General features: G+C 41.3%; 1 protein-coding gene and 1 non-coding gene across 4 annotated transcripts in view; both read right to left on the bottom strand.

The window, feature by feature from the left end:
• Positions 1-21,417, bottom strand: part of ACVR1 (activin A receptor type 1) — a 125,237-nt gene that overhangs the window by 57,412 nt on the left and 46,408 nt on the right. For 2 of the 3 annotated variants that reach the window (XM_073807696.1, XM_033860166.2), the window contains exon 2: positions 17,739-17,921. The exons of the other annotated variant lie outside the window; for it this stretch is intronic. The gene's annotated coding sequence lies outside the window, so the exon portion shown is untranslated. The remainder of the gene's footprint in view (positions 1-17,738; positions 17,922-21,417) is intronic. 3 annotated transcript variants of the gene reach the window in all.
• On the bottom strand, positions 14,367-14,438 carry TRNAD-GUC (transfer RNA aspartic acid (anticodon GUC)). Its single transcript has one exon. It is a non-coding gene; the product is annotated as a tRNA-Asp (tRNA).

The raw sequence follows: 21,417 nt of genomic DNA, 5'->3' as shown, positions 1-21,417 counted from the left end.
TAAAATAAAGAGAAAACTGGTGAAGTTCTTTAGTGAATAGGTTCATGTGCTATCTTACTCTTAAAGCTTCAAAGAAAAGAGCAAAAGCCCACTGCTATCTAAGCTGTTTGGAATGGACACCTTCTGACTCATCTTCTTAAAATCAGTTTTTTGGTTAGTAGTCTGACTGTTCATTCCCCGCACCTCTATTCTATCTTACCATCCCTCACTTCCATTTGTCTACAACTGTATTTCAGACTAACCCTTCTCTAACAGCAAGGTGAGGGAAGGGAGTAAAGGAGAGTTTAATGGACCTTCCTTTTACATTTTTAAAAGCACGTGGAACCTGAGTGACTCCCTTTCTACTGTTGCTGTTGTTATTATTACTATTATTTCCATGTTCACATAGATCTTTTCTAGAGCAAGCCCTTGTTTGATATAAATACAAATGCCTCACTTCACCCTGGAACCCTTATAACCAGTACTGACCCCTCCATCACCATCTCATCTCTGTGCCTTTGAACAGAAACGCACTGTTGGTTCCCTCCACCCCAGATGCCTTGAGCCTCCCCCTCCACCTCTCTCCTACCCAACTCCCTCTTCCTGTCATCCACGATCTAGCTCAAAAGGCAAATGCTTGGTGCAACACCTCTCCATCAGCAGTGATTTCAACCCCCCAGCCCCAACACCACTCCAAATCAATCATTTGTCTAACACCACTCCAAATCAATCATCTGTCTATGTCAATCTCCAGCACTAGCTAGCCTACTTGCCCCCAAAAGGGGGTGCATGCATCCAAGGGCCACACAAGACAATGCATTAAATTATGGGATGAAAATACTAAAACTTGTATCTTATAAAAACTGATTTAATCTAACAGAGTGATAAATAACTTGATCCTTTATTTGGTCTCTGTCTCAGTCCCTTAGGACAGTCCACTACAAGAGGTATCTTGCAGAAGAAGTGGGAGTTACACAATGTGAAAGAGTGGACATTGTTTGCTTATAGAATACAGCCATGTGCTATACTCTTGAGAGTTTACTGAAGTGGAATTACAGGTTGTAATGGCTAGATATAATGAAATGAGCCCTCCCCAAATTGCAAGTGTTCTAAATCCATTAAAGAAACTACAGATTGAATATGTTGTTAATGAAAGTACCAGAGAAGACTAAGAAAATGGTGGAACTTATATGGCTATTCCTAGTGGTTCTTTGTTAATCATTTTAAAGAAAATCAATTAACATTCCAGTTCACTGTGACATGAAGCAGGCTCACCAAATTCAGAATTTAAAAATACATTAAAAACTGATTTGCATCCAGTATCATAAACAATAAACATTATCCTGAGTAGCCTGAGATTTTTGTCAATAATACAATGTCATTACCATTAGCCACACCTCAAATATTTCATCTTAAATCTTTTTAAAATTTCTATTTTATGTATGTCTTATAACACATAGTTTTACTTTATATAAAACTTATAAGCTACATATTGAGGGTACACACTCAAAAAACTTTTTTTTTTTTTTTTTTTTTGCGGTACGCGGGCCTCTCACTGTTGTGGCCTCTGCTGTTGTGGAGCACAGGCTCCAGACGCACAGGCTCAGTGGCCATGGCTCACGGGCCCAGCCGCTCTGCGGCATGTGGGATCCTCCCGGACCGGGGCATGAACCTGTGTCCCCTGCATCGGAAGGCGGACTCTCAACCACTGCGCCACCAGGGAAGCCCTCAAAAAACTGATGGGATATATCATTAAAAGCCTTTGAAAAGTATTGAACTATATCTCAGTCTTATCTTTGAATTCCCGGTCCGTCCGTCCTTCCTTCCTTCCTTCCTTCCTTCCTTCCTTCCTTCCTTCCTTCCTTCCTTCCTTCCTTCCTCCCTCCCTCCCTTCCTCCCTCCCTTCCTCCCTCCCTCCCTTCCTCCCTCCCTCCCTCCCTTCCTTCCCTCAACAACTACTGAGAGCCTGCTATGTACTAGAAATTAGAAACTTAGAATGATAAAGATATACAAACATGGTCCTTACTATTACAGAACTTACACAATCTATCTATGGTGGTAGTCAAATAATCATCCAAAAGACTGCACAATTAAAAACTGATTTAAGTGTTAGAAAGAAACATGGTTAAATAAGACTGCTAACAAAACAATTTAAGATTTTTTGGCGGGTGGAGGAGATTATATATAAACAGGGTAGATTATATATAAACAGGAACCAGAAAGGTGAGTAGAAGGTACTACAAAAAGGATAAGAGTATGTGAGCTCGTGTGTGTGTGTGTGTGTGTGTGTGTGTGTGTGTGTGTTGGGGTGGGGTGGGGAGCACTCTGTGGTGGAGACAGGAGGGCATTTAAGGAAAAAGGCACAGCTTCTCGGCTTCTACACGGGTCCTGTGGCCAGGGGAAGCTTGGTGTTTCCTGAGGACTTAAAACATATATCACATGTGAAAAAAAAACACCAGCCTAGGACATAGGGAGCCTAGAGAGAAGAGTGATAAGGAGAGAAAACCCAAGAAGGCTGGAGAGGTAGCCCCTAGCCAGAACCTGGGTAAAACATGGTAAGCCCTAGTAAGCTCCCTACATTCGTTGTTGTCAAGGCGCCTCTCCACCCCATTCTCCCAGGCACACCAACTAGCCATCTCCCTGCCTATCTCTGGACCTCTGTATATATGAAGCTCCCAGTGATTGAGCCCTTCTTTCAGGACCCAACCTGGCAAATTCCTATTCAACCTTCAAGCCTCAACTTAAATGTCACTTCCTTCTAGAAGCTTGCCTAAACCCTCATATGCTCTCATTACACTCTCATACACCACTGTGTTAATTTTTATTTATAGCACTTATCATAATTAATAATTACATATTCATATTTGAGTGTGTGCTTTTGAACATCTGTCTCCCTCACTGGACTGTAAACTTCATGGTAGTAAAATCTATAGTCTGTTTTGTTCATCGCTACTAGAGCCAAGTAGGTGCACATTTAATACTCCTTGAATTCAAATTCTCCCTGAACTAATCGGCTCAATTTAATTTTAATTTCCAAAGAATTAGAAATTACCCCCCCCCCGACCACCCGTTAACACAAAAGCACATACACACCTGCAAAGGAATAGCAGGATTAAGACATTTATCATCTCTGTTAACTCTAATCTCTAGAATTTAGTTCAGGTAATAATAAAAGTCAGCAGTTAACAAGTTTCAAGCTTCGAAATCAAGAATTCTTTCACTATTTTAAAAAAGAATTCTAAAACACCATCACCACTGACAATTTTTCCTTGTCACAAAGCCAACAAAAGCCCATGCCCTTAAACACCTTTTAACTGATTATTATTGTGCAAGCAAAATTAAAACAATAATTTAGGCTCCTAAACGGAAAACAGGGGAAAAAAGGAGGTATAAATTCAGTCTTCCAAACTAATCTGCTGTTTATAGACAGATAGCTCAAAATCTGCCAAAAATCTTTGGGAAAAAATGTCAGCAGCATTTACTGGTTGCCATTCTGTTCAGTGTCTGGAGTGTCTCTGCTGACCAGTTAATTCAGCTATTAAAAATGGAACTTTCGAAAGGAAAGGGAAAAGAAATGTAGGGAGGAGAATGTTCTGGAATAAATGTCCCGATCATATTTTACATATAAAGAACATCAATATGCTGAAGTCCCAACTTGAAGCTCCAAGGATCTACTTCGAATTTTTAAATATACTAAAAAGGAAACATTGTCTTTACAAGTAATGTTCAACTCCCTTGCACTCAAGTATTTTTGGCTAAGGAGTTTCAGATGTGGGCTGGCTGGTAGTGGGAAAAGAGAGTGGCAATAATTCAATAGTTCAGGGATGCTTTACTCCAATAGTTTTAAAAATTTTTGGTCTCAGAATCTCTTTATACTCTTGAAAATTACTGAGGACTCTAAGGAACTTGTCTATGTAAGTTATTTCTACCAATATTTACTCTATTAGAAATTAAAATGGAGAATGTTTTCAATACTCTATTTGTTTTAAAATAACAATAAACATATTACTCTATTTTTTCTAAATTAAAAAAAGAACTGTATTTTCCCCCACAGAAAGCTCTAATGAGGAAAAAGTGGCATTACTTTGCATTTTTGCAAATCTCTATAATGTCTGGCTTAGTAGAAGGCAACTGGATTCTCATGTATGATTCTGCATTCAATCTGGAATGACATGCTGTATCAGCTGAAGAAAAGAGAATCCAACTTCGTACATGAAGACGTATATGTGACTGGAAGAAGGAGGACCCTGTGGAACCCCTGAGGAAGTCTTGGAAACTCCAGAGGATCTCGGACCACGCTTTGAGAAGCACTGCCTTACTCTTAAATGATCAGTCCTTCTACCATACCAGGTAACCAGATGGCACCAGACATTTTAGGCTGGGCATTGGCTCGATACCTGACAAAAATGTTACTGCTCCACAGGTTTAGAAATCTCTTTAAACTCTCTAACCTCAAGGAAGTCAACAATAAGTCTAGTGGTCAAGGGAGAAGGCATCAGATATCTATTTCATGTAGGAATAATACTTTATGTGCACAACGAAATACTTTTTAAATGAGACATAAAACTGTGATCAGAAGGTACTCCAGCGTCCATCTCCTTTTGGTCCAACCAAATCCTTATGCAATATTCTAAGGCTAAAATCCCTGACTGCGAAAACTCATAGGCTACTGGGGGTTACAGAATATTATCTGAAGGGTTTGGAGTATAAATTTTTGCCCCAGTATATACCACCTCCTTTCTGTTCCTGGATAAGGCCCTCTAGCCCTGGTAACTGATCTTAATATTTCAGACACATGGCAAAGAGCTATGCAGAAAAAGGTTAGGGACCTCGGGTCTTAAATCAGTGCCATCTTTTACAGTGTCTCAGGACTACTCCCTTGGGAGACAGGACAGTCCCATGATATTGTACTCAAAACAGGCAAACCACCAGGGCAAAACAGAGCTGCTTTCCAAATCCTATGGTACTTTTCGAACTCCATTTATAGATCAGACTGACATCCAGTTAGGGAGCTAGCGTTTAGCTCAATTTTTAACACATGTGGGCTTGAGACCAAGTTTGGTACTTCTTTCGCTCATCACAATTTTACAGCTGGATAAAGCCACAGATATACTGCAGTACATCCCCCCCAAAATCACAAAGCATTCTGATGTCAGTCACAGAATAACCAGGAGTATACTGCACTTCTATATTCAACCTTGAGAACTCATATTAAGCAATCTAGTTGATAATCTACTGTAAGAATAAAAGATATTTCTCAAACCTAAAGTTATGAACAGCAAACAACTTGTTATCTGTGTGCTGAGGATGAAAGCAAAGCTGTAAGATGAACCCTGAGATTCGTTCCCATCAGAAGATTCTACAAAATGTTCATTTGTCTGGCCTGGTGGCCTAGACTCATTTGGTTTGTCCATTTGTTCAACACATAATCTACTGAGCACCTACTCGTTCAATAGGGACTTCCTTGATGCTCTTCTCAATTCAATTTCTAACACTCTCCAAGTTAGAAAGAATCTTGAAAGATGGATTGTACCTTCACCCATCCCTATTTTGAATGACTTTTTCACCATCCACGTGAAGTCGCTCACTCACCGTCGGTGAGGGCTATCACAACTGTTCCATGACAGTTGTTTCTTTACGTCTCTTTTATGTGGCCTATGCTACGCCTTCCATAAGAAAAAACAAATCTTTCTCTTTAATATAAAAGGTAGAGGCAAAGCAGAAAAGAAGTAGAGTGACTCTGCTTTCCCTTAGTCATCTGTCAACAGCACATCATTATTACAGTAACAGCAGTGCCACTTACTCAGCAGCCAGGCGCCGTGCTTAGAGATCCTATGCGTTATCTCTTTCAACCTCTCCCCAAAACACTCGAAAAGAAATACTCCTATTAATCCCAGCCTACAGATGAGAAAATGGGTAGCTAGAAGTACCTTGCTCGAGCACACAAAGTCAAACCCAAAGCCACGTGACCAGAGTCCAGGTCCTAATTAACAAACGCTCACAACCTTCGTTAAACCAGCCAGCCATAGTTTAGCTTCCTAAACTATGGAACTAACCACAGTCCTCCTTAACATTTTATCCAAGCTTCAACACGTTGTGCTCTTTACCCATCTTGATTTTCCTCTCAGAAAACAATCTTTACTCATGGTTATTTGGGCCACCTTTATCATGCCGTCTTTGCATTTCTCTAACCTCAAATTAATTTCATATACCCTGTAACCTCGCATTATCTCCCCTGCCCCTGAGGGGTGGGAAAAAAAAATCTTGATGTGAAAGGAAAGACAAGCCACGTTGCTAGTACACAAGTGGTTGCTACCTCCTCCCTCCCATCCCCATTCTTCAGTTCTCTTGTGACGCATCATAAAATAAAAACAGGCATTAGCGTTAGGTCGGGCACATTTGGGGGGCAAATTAGATCCGGCAAGACAGACTCTAAATATACAATCTTGAGGGAAGGTATACTTACAACCACCACCTCCAAGGGGGACAAAAATCAGCCATTATGTGACAATAGTTATGTCTCTTCTGTGGTCAACAAGCAGAGAGAGAACCCAAGGACAGCTTGCTCCAAACTACCTGGGACTTTGGAAAGTGTGGAGAGAGACATGGGCTGTCAGTTATAGCTGCAAAGAAAGGCTAAACCAAAGCATCATACCATATAAGTTAAGTCAGGGTCTTTTCTCCAGTTCACAAATGACCTGTGAAATATTTTTAACACCACACTCTGTCTGAACTGGCAATGTGCAAGTTGCCAGGGCTTGGTTTTATATAGACTTCACTGCTGCGGGGGTGGGGGGGGGGGTTCTGGTGGGGTGTTACTTTCAGAATATTAGCATGTAATTTGATCTTTCAAGATAGATGAATACAAATAGCTTCTTGGACAAGTCCTATAGTACTGAAATCCAGCCCCTGGATCAGTTCATCCTGTAGTTAGAGGAAATAATTACAGATTATTTCAGGAAAGAAAGGGTTCTGACTGAAAGAGTTACACTACAAACATTCCAGCTGTGACAGATGGACCCAAGATATGGTTTGGAAAGGCCAGGAAAAGAATAATATAATCTGGTTTAAAAAAAAAAAAAAAAGGCAAGGGTAGGTAAATGAGGTTTAACTGAACGAAAATCAGTAAAAGGATAAGCTACCATGTTAGAACCGAAGAAACCCCATAGACTTACTTTCATTGTATACAGGACGAAACTGACTTTGCTACACCCCTACCAAATATAAAGATAATAACTAAGCTAAGCTTCTGAGATTCCAACGTTTTGATCACCCACGGCATGCCTTACTGGTATCTCAAGTCTCGGTTTTATTTTGACGCACTTGACTACACGGAAACTGTCCCTCGTCTTCCACTTCATTCCCTCTGTATCAAATAGCCACGGCTCTCCGCTTTGTTTCAACTGATAGTACCCATCATCTCCCAGCTGTTTTGTTCTATTCTCTTAGGCAGCTCAGGGCTCCTCTCCCTCCAGTTTACAAACTGGGACTTTCTTTTATTTTATTTATGTATTTTTTTTAACCTACCGGTAGAAAGGACCCTATTATTCCCCCTACCCTCACCCCCAACTCCACCAGTGAAACTCTTAGATGAGTAACTGTGAAGTCCATCTAAAATCCCACCTCCTCCCAAAGCCCTCAGTTAGATGCCTTCTCGGCCCTCTGCGGCATTTCTCACTGCCTGCAGTTTCCCCTTTAGCCTAAGAGTTCAGACCCTTCCTATCCCTCCTGTTACCAGACAAATGGTATCTCAGGCACTGCCATCTGACACAACTGTCCCAATTCTAAGGCTAACGTGACCAACGCGTAATAATTTGAAGGGTCGGGGGAAATTAAATAAAAAAGACATCAGCACCAAGGAGGTCTATTTCTCTCTCTCTCTTTTTAAAATGGGAAGCACTAGAGCAGATTTCTGTGGAGGTGAGAAAAACCACCCTTTATACACCAGCCTGACCAGACCCCTTCTCCTCCGTACCCCACACACACTCAAGCCCATTCCTGCCTCAGACCTCCCCACACTCAGCCCACAGCGCCCTGCCATCTTCTTCACAGCACTTAACGCTGCGTGACATCTGTCATTTATGTATTAGTTTATTGGTCTTTATTATGTCTCTCCCTCTCCCATCCGTCCTTACTCCACACACCAAAATTTAAGCAGCGTGAGAGTGAGGACTCTGCCTGGATCATGGCTACATCGCCATCCTGGCACATACGAGGCACTCAATGGAAATTAAAACACATTAATTCTAACATCTTAGTCTACGTTACACTTTGGTTTGGGTGGGGAGAGGAGAGGGAGGTTTAAGGAATGTTTTACAGGCTGGCCAGGAAATGACTGGGGGAGAGGGCTGCTCTTCATCCTCAATGTAATATAGCTGCAACCAGGTACTGGAGATAAATTAAAAGATATCATTTGTAACCTGGATTTCAGTTTTCAAGGGTGTCATCCAAGAGAAGCAGCCAAACAAAAAGACGGCTGGCAGACTCTGGGTAGAGCAGACAACTCCCTGGTGGACAGTATCCCATTTGGATAGGACTGCTTGGATCTCTAGTTGCAGACACCAGCTGATCTGCCCAGAGCCATCCCCAGTGACCTCTGAGACAGCTTCTGTAGCTTGAAAATACACCTCCTACGAGTCAGGAATTGACATATCATCTCCCCCCACTCTGCCCCCCACTAGTCTCCTAACAGTTATTGACGCTATTTGGAAAGCCATGCTTCCATGCCTATTAATAACCTTCAGAAAACCATGAGGAAGTGTCAAGAGAAAAATAGATCTGGCTGATGGAAGCCAAAGACTCAATCAGAGGTTATAATTAGCAATTAATAGATTTGAAGAAAAAGAAAGTTGTAACGTTTTCTGTAATGTTATCTGTTCAGGAAGCTTAAAACAAAATATTTAGCCAATGAATTCAAGGAATGCTGAGTCAAGAACACCAGTCTTTACAGAAAGAAACTCTTTTAAAGACCGCTTATCTATTTAAATAAACCAGCTACTAAGTTTATCCCCACATCAACAATTCCAGAGAATTTAGCCTGTCTGATATCATTAAACCTTTACAGTTATTTACATCGTTATAAAGTTTCTTCAGGTGACACCTTAAATAGCAACCAAATCAATCTATTCTAAAATAACTGAACAACTAATTAACATTCATCTTTCAAAAGACTTTTCTTAGTGGTCTTTCTCCTCTCCCCTCCCCCAGTTAGAATGTGATTAACGGAATTCTCTCACAACTTAGCTTGAAATATGCTTTTGCCCCTGGAGCAGCTAAGGCAGAATCAGATAATTGTGGTATGACTCAACAAATGCACAGCTGTTCATTTAAATATATCCATCAAAAGTATAAATATGATCATGAGAAAGAAAACGAGCCGTGTACACAGGGTCAGTGTACAAGTGGAACAAGTTAGCATCGAAGTAACCACAACAGAAAACAAAGAGGAGGGGAAATAAGACAGGGAGAGGCTCTGATACCACACAGAAAGAGACCAGAAAACTTTCATAACCAAAAAACCACCCACTCAAACCAAAACGCTCGGACTTCCCTGGTGGCGCGGTAGTTAAGTATCCGCCTGCCAATGCAGGGGACACGGGTTCAAGTCCTGGTCCGGGAAGATCCCACATGCCGCGGAGCAGCTAAGCCCGCGTGCCACAACTACTGAAGCCTGCGTGCCTAGAACCCGTGCTCCGCAACAAGAGAAGCCACCGCGGTGAGAAGCCTGCGCACCGCAATGAAGAGTAGTCCCCGCTCGCCACAACTAGAGAAAGCCCGCACGCAGCAACGAAGACCCAACACAGCCAAAAATATAAATAAATAAGATCAATAAATTTATTTTTTAAAAAAAATCAAAATGCTCAATTGACCTAAATTAGAAATTAATGGCATGTTAAAAGTAAAAATAAATGCACTCTACTAAGTGGGGAGAAAGAAACGAAATCTAGGAGACAGAAGATGCTCCCAAGTACACAGGGGTAGAAAGTCTACAGGGTAGAAATGATGAATCCAACCTATTATGAAGAACAAAGACATGGAGGCAGAGAAAAACAGGAGGAACAGGGTACTCACCTCAGTCCTCTCCCCACAACCTTCGAAGTCAGACATTAGGAAATCCAGAAAATGTAGGGATCCCTCCAACAGTCAGTCCCAAAGCAAATAACTGGAAAGCACCACCCTGTACCAGGCAACCCCTCTCGGAGGTTCTACGCGTATAAGAGTGTCACCTGAACACGAAGAAAAGGAAACCAAAAAAGAGAAAACAGAATGTGAAGAAGAGCAGGAGTGCTGAATAAGAAAACAGGGCCAACGTCAGCCGTAAAAACCCCACTCCTTCCTTCTTCCTCGGGGAGGGGCCCAAAGGCCCAATCAGAACTTGAGAAGCAGAGGTCCCTATGCAAAGACTTGAGTACCTCTCCTTTAATGTGTAATTCAAAACATTAACAAATAGAAAGAACATCTAATTCATGATGACCATTTTCAAGCTTTCCCCCGAACCATCGAAACTCACGTGCTTGGCAAAAAAATAACCTATCGGGCTTCCCTGGTGGCGCAGTGGTTGAGAGTCCACCTGCCGATCCAGCAGACACGGGTTCGTGCCCCGGTCCAGGAAGATCCCACATGCCGCAGAGGGGCTGGGCCCGTGGGCCATGGCCGCTGAGCCTGCGCGTCCGGAGCCTGTGCTCCGCAACGGGAGAGGCCACAGCAGTGAGAGGCCCGCGTACCACAAAAAAAAATAAATAAATAAAAATAAAAATAACCTATCTGGTACTGGGGTGGGGGGTGAGGGGGGGCGCCTAACCTCATGCTTGGCCTGACCACTCAGTCATCATCCTGCATAAGGAACCATTCACATCCTCCACATTTACAGGCAAACCTCTCTTACATTATTATAAGCAACAACTATTTCAGCAACCACCACCTCCCTCGGCCCCAAGTCCTCCCATATCTACCCTCTTCATACCCTCGCAGAAAACTTTCTAGAAAGAGCACTACACAAAGCTCCTTCCACATCTCCCCTCTCCACCCGGTCCATCACCAAAATGCCTCTGGCTAAGGTTCTAACTCTTTGTAACCTTACCTTATCCTTCAGATTCACCGGGGAGCTTCCTCAGAAGTCAGACTCTGAAGCCTCACCCACCGAGATCTGTATTTGATTGACCTGAGGCCTAGGAATCCCCCAGTCCCCCGGCAATTTGGGTGATGCTGAGAACGCTGAGGGTGGCATCAACTGGTCCATTCCCTGGTTCTTCCCTAGCTGGGATTCAGAGGCGCCATCTCTCTGCTATCTTTACTTTTATGGGTTGGATCTGCTCAGTTTCCTTGGATGGGAGTTTCCTCTTCTGCCACTCGTATCTTAAACGCTGGTTTCCCTTGAGGCCTCACATCTCAGCCCTCCCTTCTTCTCATTCAAGATGTTACCCAGCTTCAAGGCCACTGAGCCAAACGGAACCACCAGGTTAGGATTCTTTACTCATTTTTCCACTTCCCTGAATATTCCTTCCTTATCACCTTCCTTCCCTATCGTAGGCCCTTGTCTTTTCACTGTTTATAAGATTAATTTTAAAAAATTTTGCATAACAGGCATTTCAAGTTACATTGAGAAAAAGGATAATAAACCCTATTTTTGACCTCCCAGTTTCAAAAATAAGCCACATCCTACCACTCAGTTCCAAAAATAAGAAATCTTATTTCCTCTATTCTGCCCATTTTCTTCCTGATGTATTTTAATGAGAATCCCAGAACTCACATCATTTCACCCACAAATTCTTTAACAGATAAGGACTTATTCTAAACATAACTATAAAACCAACATCTCATGTAACAAAATTAAAAGTATTCCTCCTCCAAATATCATCTAAAAGCTAATCAGTGTTTAAATTTGCCCAGTTTTCAACAACTATAAACATCCCCCACTCCTCCCCCTGAAAATTGCGAGGAGAATGGGGATAAGCACACAAAAAGAGAACTGTTTTTCTCGCCTTTCAGTTATCATCACTCGTGGTGCGGTGTTGGGATTGTGGTGGTGTGGAGAACACTGTGTGTAATGTGTGGAAGACAGCAGATGCCTAACTATGGCCTATTCAAATACTATTGTTCCCTGCTGTTCTGGAGAACCTAAATTTTCTGCGTGGAATAAGGGAGTTAGAGATGTAATTCAGCTAAGGTTAAGTAAGAACCATATAAACTGAATTTGAATTGGAAGCAACAGTATGAACTCACTGAGTATTTTATACATACATATTTCCTCTGTCCACTAAAAAGGCCTAGAAACGATGACCTACCCAGTAGCAGTGAGCATTCCGGATACCCAGACTGTGGGGTTAAACTACCATTTCCCACTAAAAGAAAGAGAACAAGTTGAACTGAACCATGAGGATGCAATCACCAAATCCAGCCAGTTGGAAATTAGAGGTCAAGTGGCTGAGTTCTTCGACAGATAAACTGTAAGAAAAGGAAAGGGCTGGAGGGGGAACCTGAGCTTTAGACTTCAAAGACGTAAAAAGGTGTGCAAGACTAAACTACAGTGGCTAGACATGCACAGGCAGGTGATAAGACCATACAGAAAGGCAACGAAGCAATTACTATAGAAGTCAGGAGAGTGGTTACCTCTGGAGAGAGAGAGGGACCATGACAGTCATGGGACATGCCAAGGGGCTCTAGGGAGGCCGCTAATACTCTCTTGACCTGTGTGGTGGTCACAAAAGACATTTACCTTGTAAAATTAACTAAGCTATGTATACTTTGTGTGATATCTGTGTTTCACTTTATAATAAAAAGGTAAAAAGGAGAAGACTGAAGAGGAATGTGTGTTGTTCAAAAAAAGATGCAGACTAACACACACACACACACTCAGAGGAAGTAACAGCACTGCATATCATACATATATGCAAAAAACCAGGTTTGTGTTACAAATAAGTTTATATAATAACCTCCTGAAATGTCAACTGTTTTTTACCTTCAGACAGGAAAATTGTTTTTTCAAGTTACAAGTTCATTAATTTTTAATAGAGAAATAGGCTTCACTTACCTAGTCATTATCAGAAATCAAGTATTAAACTAAAAAAGTAACACAGCATCTTATGATAAGTTGGTCCTTCCTCTCTCCCACTCCAATTACATAAATTTCATGGGTCAAGGATATCAAAAGACTGGAGAGTCCAGATCAATGTTTCCCAAACACTGTGCAACGTTATCACCAAATAAGAAAAATTAACACCATAAAATTGTGAAACCTCCCTCACAAAACTTATCTAGACATTTAACACAATCCCAATAATCATACTAACAGGTTTGCTTCTTAGCAGGGAGGGAGTGGTGACTACATATGATAATTTTAAAGTTCATATATTTTTTTACAAACCACACACACACAAATAAATATGAAAATTCTGTAACATGAAACTTTAAAGTTCTGTAAAAGGGAACTTAAAATAAATATGAAAATTCAATAAAATTCAGTAAAATTCAGTAATTCAGGAATTACCCCTACAAAAGAAAAAAAAAGTATTAAGCTCCAAGAGTTTAAGAAAAACAGTGTGATCCTACTACACACACAGGCAAAGAGCTCAATTAAACTAAATGGATATCCCAGAAATAGACCACAATGTACATGGGAATTTATAATACAAAAGAAATCAAAAGGGAAAATTTGGGACTATTCAGTAAAATTGGAATGACTAGCCAATGGGACAGAGACTGCTTACTTTCCACTAAAATTCCTTCTTCACTTCTTCTTGGCCACATGCTGACCAGCACGGACTGCATTCCCCACACTCCCTCACAGCCAGGTGTGCCCACAAGACTATGTTCTCACCAATGGAAGCAGGAAGTGACATGTGATCACTTGCCCTGAACTTTCTCCTTCGTCCTTCACATGGAGGGAACCCAGCTATGGTAGCAACCCAGCTATGACCATGCAGATAAGTACAGTGACAATTCCTAGAGCCACAGGACAGAAGGAACCTGACTCTCAACGACCAGCGGATACGGGCAGTTCTGCTGACTTGCTTTGCTCACACTGGAACTGTAAAGTGAAGAAAAAAGTCAACTCCTCTGTTCTTTGAACCATAGCATATTTCAGTCCCTTGGTTGCAGCAACTCAGCCTTACCCTAATTAATAGAGCACCCAGAGAAAAATTAAGTTGGATTCATACCTAACATTCCAGATGGATCAAAGATTTAAGCCTAAAAAAAGAACCACAAGACACTACAAGGAAAGATAAGTTTTTAACTCTAAGAATGGAAAAGGTCTTTTAACTGTATTACAAAGTCCTGAAGCCACAAAAAGGCTAAATATATATTTATCTCTATAAATATTATGGGGAGGCGGTGGGAGCCGGTGGGCAGGGGGTGGGGGGGTTGCCGCATGGCTTGTGGGATCTCAGTTCCCCGACCAGGGATTGAACCCGGGCCCCGGCAGTGACAGCGCCGAATCCTAACCACTGGACCATCAGGGAATTCCCTCTATAACTAATATTTTTAAACGTCTTTTATCTACTGTCTCTTTCACTAGGACGTAAGCTCCATGGAGCAAGAACTGGGATCTATTTTCTTCACTATTGTATAACCTACTGCCTAGAATAAGTGCTTAATGCATAAGAGGCATTCAATAAATATTTGTTGAATGAATTGGTAAATTTAAGTATACAAAATTTTAAATAATCCACACTGCAAAATAATTATTTTTACACAAATTACCAAGTAAAATATCACATATCACAAGGAGAGAAGGGGGGGCGGTGCTAACCTGTTAATGCATAGGAGCTCCTGTGAACTGATAATAAAAAGATCAATAACCCAATAGGAAAATAGACAAAGGACACTAACATAGAGGGAACAGAACAGGAAATACAAATGGCCTTTAAACTTATGAAAAGATGCTCAATGTCAATCAAAATAAGAAAAAATGCAAATTAAAGCTCCATTAAACTGTCATTTTTCACCTATAGATTTGGCAGAGAAGAAATGATCAGTTTGACAATTATACTGTGATTGGCAAGGGTATGAGGAAGCAGAGTTTTCATCCATTGCTGGTGGAATCTAAAACTTTGCAAGCTCTATGAACAGAGCAATTTGGCAGTATTTCTACCAAAATTAAAATGTGCCTATCTTTGACCCAGCAATTCCACTATTAGAAATGGATCCTATAGATACGTTCACAAACATGTTTAAAATGATATATGTACAAGGTTATCCCCTAAAGCCTTGTTTATGATAATAAAACTGGAAATGATCTATATGGTCATCAATATAGTACTGGTTAAATAAATTCCAGCCCATCTCTAAGTGGAATGCTTTTTCACTTGGGTTAAAAAAAAAAAAGAAAGAAATTGCAATAATCTTTAGATTATTGCTGGTATATGCCTGAAATCTCTGAAAGAATATATAAGAAATTGGTAACAATGGTTGTCTCCAGGAAGGGTAACTGGGAGAGAGGGAGGAGGGAGACTTATTTCTCACTCTTTTTGTACCTTTTAAACCTTATAAACATTGATTATATTATTACCTTCCTAGAAATAAATATTTTATAAAATAATAACAATACAAATATTCATATCGGCCCCAGATATCTAAAAACTTGTCTGGTGATTCTCGCTGTCAACCACGCTAGGAAGCTATTGAGCTGAACAATTTTAACCCTGTTTCATAATTAAGAATCACAGGGTTAGCAATTAACTAACACCATCATCTCCTCCTCCTCCCTCAAATAAATATATGTGCAAAATAAAGTCAGTCTCTTAATTCCACCCCTGTTATTCATTACTTTCTCTTAGAACTCATTGAACCTCATGCCACCTTAAATGGGCATGAAAATATCTCATAGTGCTCCAAGGATGGTAGCCAGAACTAACAACTACGCTAATACATGAACACAGCCTAGTGCCAAGGATGTTCCTTCCAGGCAACCAGAAGATAAAAACCTGACATAAGTGACACCTCGGCAACAGCCCAAAGCTGTGCATCATCTGCCTTGGAAAATAAAAACTCACATCCTCAGTGACTAAGAGTTCAAAGTCAACAGTCACGGCTTTTGTCTTTTCCCTAATGTGAAAGGTCTCCACCCCCCCCATATCCCCCTTTAAATTGTAGGCTAACCCCATCACTTGAGGACTGATTGTTATTATGTTACAGCCATATAAGGAACACTAAGAAGTCATTACTTATATTGAGATTCTGCTTAAAAGGGAAAATATCCAAAGCATATCAAGTGAAAGGAAAAAGCAAGTTGTAGAACCAAATGTGTAGCCACGTTCCATCCATTTTTAAACATAATTAATACACGTAATTTGTGTGTCTATGAAAAGTGTGTACGTGAAAAATTGTGTGTTCCAAATTATTACCTGTGGGTAAAAGAGAAAAGGAAGGGAGAAAATTTTATCTTTAGACTGTTTTGTACTACTTGAAATTAAATAATCAAAAATAAGCTTTTACATAAAAGAATAAAATTTTTGAAAATAATAAATTAGACTTTCCTTAAAAAAGAGAGCACTTGGGCTTCCCTGGTGGCGCAGTGGTTGAGAGTCCGCCTGCCGATGCAGGGGACGTGGGTTCGTGCCCCGGTCCGGGAGGATCCCACATGCCGCGGAGCGGCTGGGCCCGTGAGCCATGGCCGCTGAGCCTGCACATCCGGAGCCTGTGCTCCGCAACGGGAGAGACCACAGCAGTGAGAGGTCCGCGTATCGCAAAAAAAAAGAGAGAGCACTTGACAGCTACTAGAGACCTTCCCCCAAAGTTCTGAACCTAAAGAGGCCACAGAGACCTCATGCTTCTGTCTCTATGTACAAGTTTCAAACCATATCCAGGCAATCCCGACTTTTAACTCAGAGACACTCCCACATACAGTTAGCACTTCAGGCCTCCCCTCATAGAAACATCTTACAGACTATTCTAAAGTTGGTATTTGTGTTACCCCCGTAGCTTAACACAACCTTAATAGCATTTCATCCTGAGAGCAAGACCTCTTTACAGAGATTTCAAAGTACTCCAAGGAAGCATATTATGAAAATGTAGTTCCGGGAAAGGTAAAAGTATGGAGACAATAAAAAGATCAGTGGTGGCCAAGGAGTGGGTAGGGGGCAGGGACTAATAGAGCACAGGATTTTTAGGGCGGTAAAACTCTTCTGTAGGGTACTATAATGGGGGATGCATATTACTATACATGTGTCCAGACCCACAGAATGCACAAGGGCAGATCCTAATGTAAATCGTGGGCTCTGGGTGATAATGACGTGTTAGTGCGGATCAACTACTACAGTAAATGGACCACTCTGCTGGGGAGACAGAGTCTGGGGAAGGCTGGGTGTGTGGGGGACAGGGGCGCCTATGAGAACTCTCTGTATTTTCTGCTCAGGTTTGCCGTGAACCTAAAACTGCTCTAAAACGTAGCCTCTTTAGAAGGAAAGAAAAATTTTAGAAAGTGGTCCTATAAGGTGAAAAGAATGGCAGAAGCACTTTATACGTAGGGAAATCGTGGTGGTGTTTGAACAACTTGGCCAGAGTTCAAAGATAACTGAGCAACTCCACCAAAAAAAGCCTACATTCAAGGTAATGCAAAAATCAAGAACCATTGGGTTTGGTCCTATCTCTCTTATGTTGGATTCATACAAAACAACGATATGATCATCGTGGCTAAGAATTGACCGTGTCAATTTGATCTCTGCCAAGGAACAGTAAAAGAGGTGATCTGTTGAAATGTCTCTGCTGCTGGCCCCGGCAAGGCCACTGAGAGCTCCTAGGTAAAAAGCTGGCTTGGCTACCTTAGGGCCGGCTCCGGGGCATCTCCTCCCGCAGTCCTTCCAGCAGTGGCTCTTCCTCAGAGCTCCGCTCACTTGCTCCTGGAGCCTTGGAGGTGGGAGAGGCGCTCCCAGAGTCTCCTGGAATAATGAGAATTCTCCAGTAGCTCTCGCGCTGGCAATGTGACGCTCACAAGCGGCTCGGGGCTGTGGAGGGGAAGAAGAAAGAAAACCAGCTAAGCAGAAGAAAAGTCTGTAGTTGTGAATGTGCAGGCTAAAGGAAGTGCACACTTGACAAGCCTTTCAATTGAGACCACAAAACCAAGGCCGATTTACAATTGCAGCAAGGATGGAAAGGGTTGGAAAACAGACACGCGGTAAGTTGAGGTCATAGGTCCGTACCGATCTTAAATATTTTTCTAAATGACACAAAACCCAGTGGAACCTGCAGTTGGTAAACTTCAAAATCAAGCTCCTTTAAAGTCCATATACCACGTACTCTAGCCATTACAAAAACAAACAAAAAAACAAAGGCTTTGCATATATCAACTATGATATGTACCTGGGAAAAACAAAGTTCAAACCGTCCACAAGTATAGAATGAAAGTCTCTCTCCAGACCCCTGGCTGCTCCTAGAGACACCCCATGTACCACAGTAACCAGTTTCTCGTGTATCCACCCCAAAATAACCTGGTTTGGGTCCATTTTCAACCACCACTCTCAGCTGTAGACAGATCTAGTTCAAAGACCCATAAAACAATGGTGGGGTTAGGATCACACAGAGGAAAGGAAGGGGGCTCTAGATAACTATCAAAAAAAACAAAAAGCCACCCAAGCTCCTTTTTCCTTTAGGAAGACTTTAAAAACATCAACATTTGTCAAAGGAAGAGGAAATTTTTATTAGAACCAAACTTTCCCATTCAAATAGCTGAGCAACACAAAACACTGAAAAACGTACTCCTTTTGGAAAAGAGCACCTTTTTATTTTTTAACCTCAAGGGACACCTTGCCAAGAAAACTTTCATGTAAATAAATCAAAGCAGAAAAGAAATCCAAAATACAGCACTCCTCAATAATTATTTGGAAGTAAAATCACACAATTAAAAAAAAATTCACATCAACCTTGAAATTCAAGGGAAATGCTTTACAAATAATATCAAAACTTGCCTCGCTTCAGTTTAAATTGAGCCTCAGAATCAATTTGAAAAGAGAATCGCGAATGTAAAAATCAGACACACAAAAAATAAGACACTAAAATAAGACAGATAAAAATATCCCCCCGTAGAAAGGTCAACCAGAAGCTTGACATTTCCAGCAATCATTTAGTGAAGTTAAAGAGTAAAAAGCCATTTCTAGAGTGGACATCCTTAAAAACAAACTCTTCAGCTAAGCGGCACCCACAACCCTTGAGTTTCAGAGCAAACCGTGGAAATCCTGGTGTTTTCCTAGATGCCGGGACAGGGGAGTTTGGCAGATTCACGCGGAAGGTGCCTCCCCACCTGCCGAAGACCAACTGCAATTTAGAAGGGGCGAGTGCAAAGGGGCCTTGGCGGCCGCTCTGCCTAGGGCCGGCCACGTCTTCAAGTTACAGGTACTATTCGGAGAGGAGCTTTAGATAAGCAAGAAAAGAAGGAAATACTGGTGCGTATTTTTCTGATTCTTTTTAAAAATCAGAGATTTTTTTTTTTTAATTACAGAAGTACTTCTAATTTCCCTTCCAACTTCCCAGCTCTCTCAGAGAATTCCTTCAAGAACGTGCTCAGGTTCTCCTGCCTCGCTCAGCCTTCCCTAATGATTCTCACGTTTTCCAGATCTTTCCATTCTAATTCCTCTTGTATTAATATTCTATAGGACTCAATTCTGTATGAGCTGGTACTTAATCCTCTTCCTTGAACTGGGTTTGTCTCAAAACAAACAAAAAATAGGCGAGGATCACATTTTCTTCTTCTTCGACTCGCATACAGTTGGTGCTCAAGAGTTACTGGATAAAAATCAAGTCTTCAAATTAAGCATAGTTGAATATTTGTCTTAAAATTATCAGCCTGTCAAATAACCCATGGATTGAAGTCAAAACTGTGGTGTAGGGCTTCCCTGGTGGCGCAGTGGTTGAGAGTCCGCCTGCCGATGCAGGGGACATGGGTTCGTGCCCCAGTCGGGGAAGATCCCACATGCCACGGAGTGGCTAGGCCCATGAGCCATGGCCACTGAGCCTGCGTGTCCGGAGCCTGTGCTCCGCAACGGGAGGGGCCACAACAGTGAGAGGCCCACGTACAGCAAAGAAAAAAAAAAATCAGTAAGATAAAATAAATATCTATACAGATATCCTTCGACTTACAATGTGGTTACATTCCAATAAACCCATTGTAAGTTGAAAATGCATTCACTATTTCTTACCTACCAATCCTCATAGTTGAGCCCAGCCTAATTTAAACTTGCTCAACACTTACATCAGCCTACGGTTGGGCAAATTCACCTAACACAAAGCCTATTTTATAATAAAGTGTTGAATACCTCATGTACTTTACTGAATACTGTACAGAAAGTGAAGAACAGAATGCCTCTAAGTGTATCAATTGTTTACCCTCGTGCTCACGTGACTGAGTAGGAGCCGCCGCTGCCCTGCCTCATAAGAGAGGGTCGTACTGCATGTCTCATGTCGTTGGCCCGGGAAAAGATCAAAATTCACAATTCAAAGTACACTTTCTACTGAATGCGTATCACTTTCGCACCATCTTAACACTGAAAAATTGTTAAGTCAAACCATCGTAAGTCAGAGACCATGTGCATACAGCAAACTGCAGCAACTTGTCACAAAACTTTCATTGAGCTGAGTTTCTCCGAAACCTTGGCCAATTTATTTGTTTAGCTATGGAGGTTTAATTATTGGCAACTAACCATGCCACGTGAAAATCTGACCCATAAAGGTTAGAGGCACATTCCTGTGAAGTGGTGGAGGGTGGGAGTGAGGAAGGGGGAAAGGAGAAATACAAAAAACATTCTAACTCCAGTGGCAGGCTTAACATAGTAGTACATTTTTCTTTCATCCAATTAAGATAACATGCATAGTTTCTTAAAAGTCATGGTGATATGATGGGACTGATAACAGGCAAGCATAAAAGGTACTTAAAATCTAACATGTTCTTGGCAGTCAATACAGCAGCTAAGCGACAGGGAAATCGGGGCAAGTTTTCTCAACTTTTTAATTATAACTATATCCTTGGCTTCTAGAAACTGTGGCTTTCAAATACTACAAATCCTTGCTCTTTCAAGACATCATCCCTTGTATGGTGATGGATGTTAATGAGACTTACTGTGGTGATCATTTTGCAATATACACAAGTATCGAATCACTGCAATGTATACCTGAAACTAACATAATGTTATATGTCAATTATGCCTCAATTTAAAAAAAGACAAAAGACATCATCTCATACCTTCCCCGTCTATCCACCCAGCCTCATAAACCATGGTGTGTGTATCTTTGATATAGAATTACTGTTAACTGAAATTACTTTAAGCAGCGTATGGTAGCAAGAACATGGACTTAGGAAAGAGCCAAACCCAGTTTTCTAACCTAATAAATGTGATCTTATACAAATCATTTAACCCGTGTGTTTCAGTTTCCTCTGCCACAAAACAAGGTTAATATCTCCCATCTTTAAGAGTCAGTAATAATGCCAATTATCATTTAGTTCTAGAACTG

Source organism: Tursiops truncatus, chromosome 7, assembly GCF_011762595.2.
Source record: "Tursiops truncatus isolate mTurTru1 chromosome 7, mTurTru1.mat.Y, whole genome shotgun sequence".
Lineage (NCBI taxonomy): Eukaryota > Metazoa > Chordata > Mammalia > Artiodactyla > Delphinidae > Tursiops > Tursiops truncatus.
This window is presented reverse-complemented; position numbering and strand designations above follow the sequence as displayed.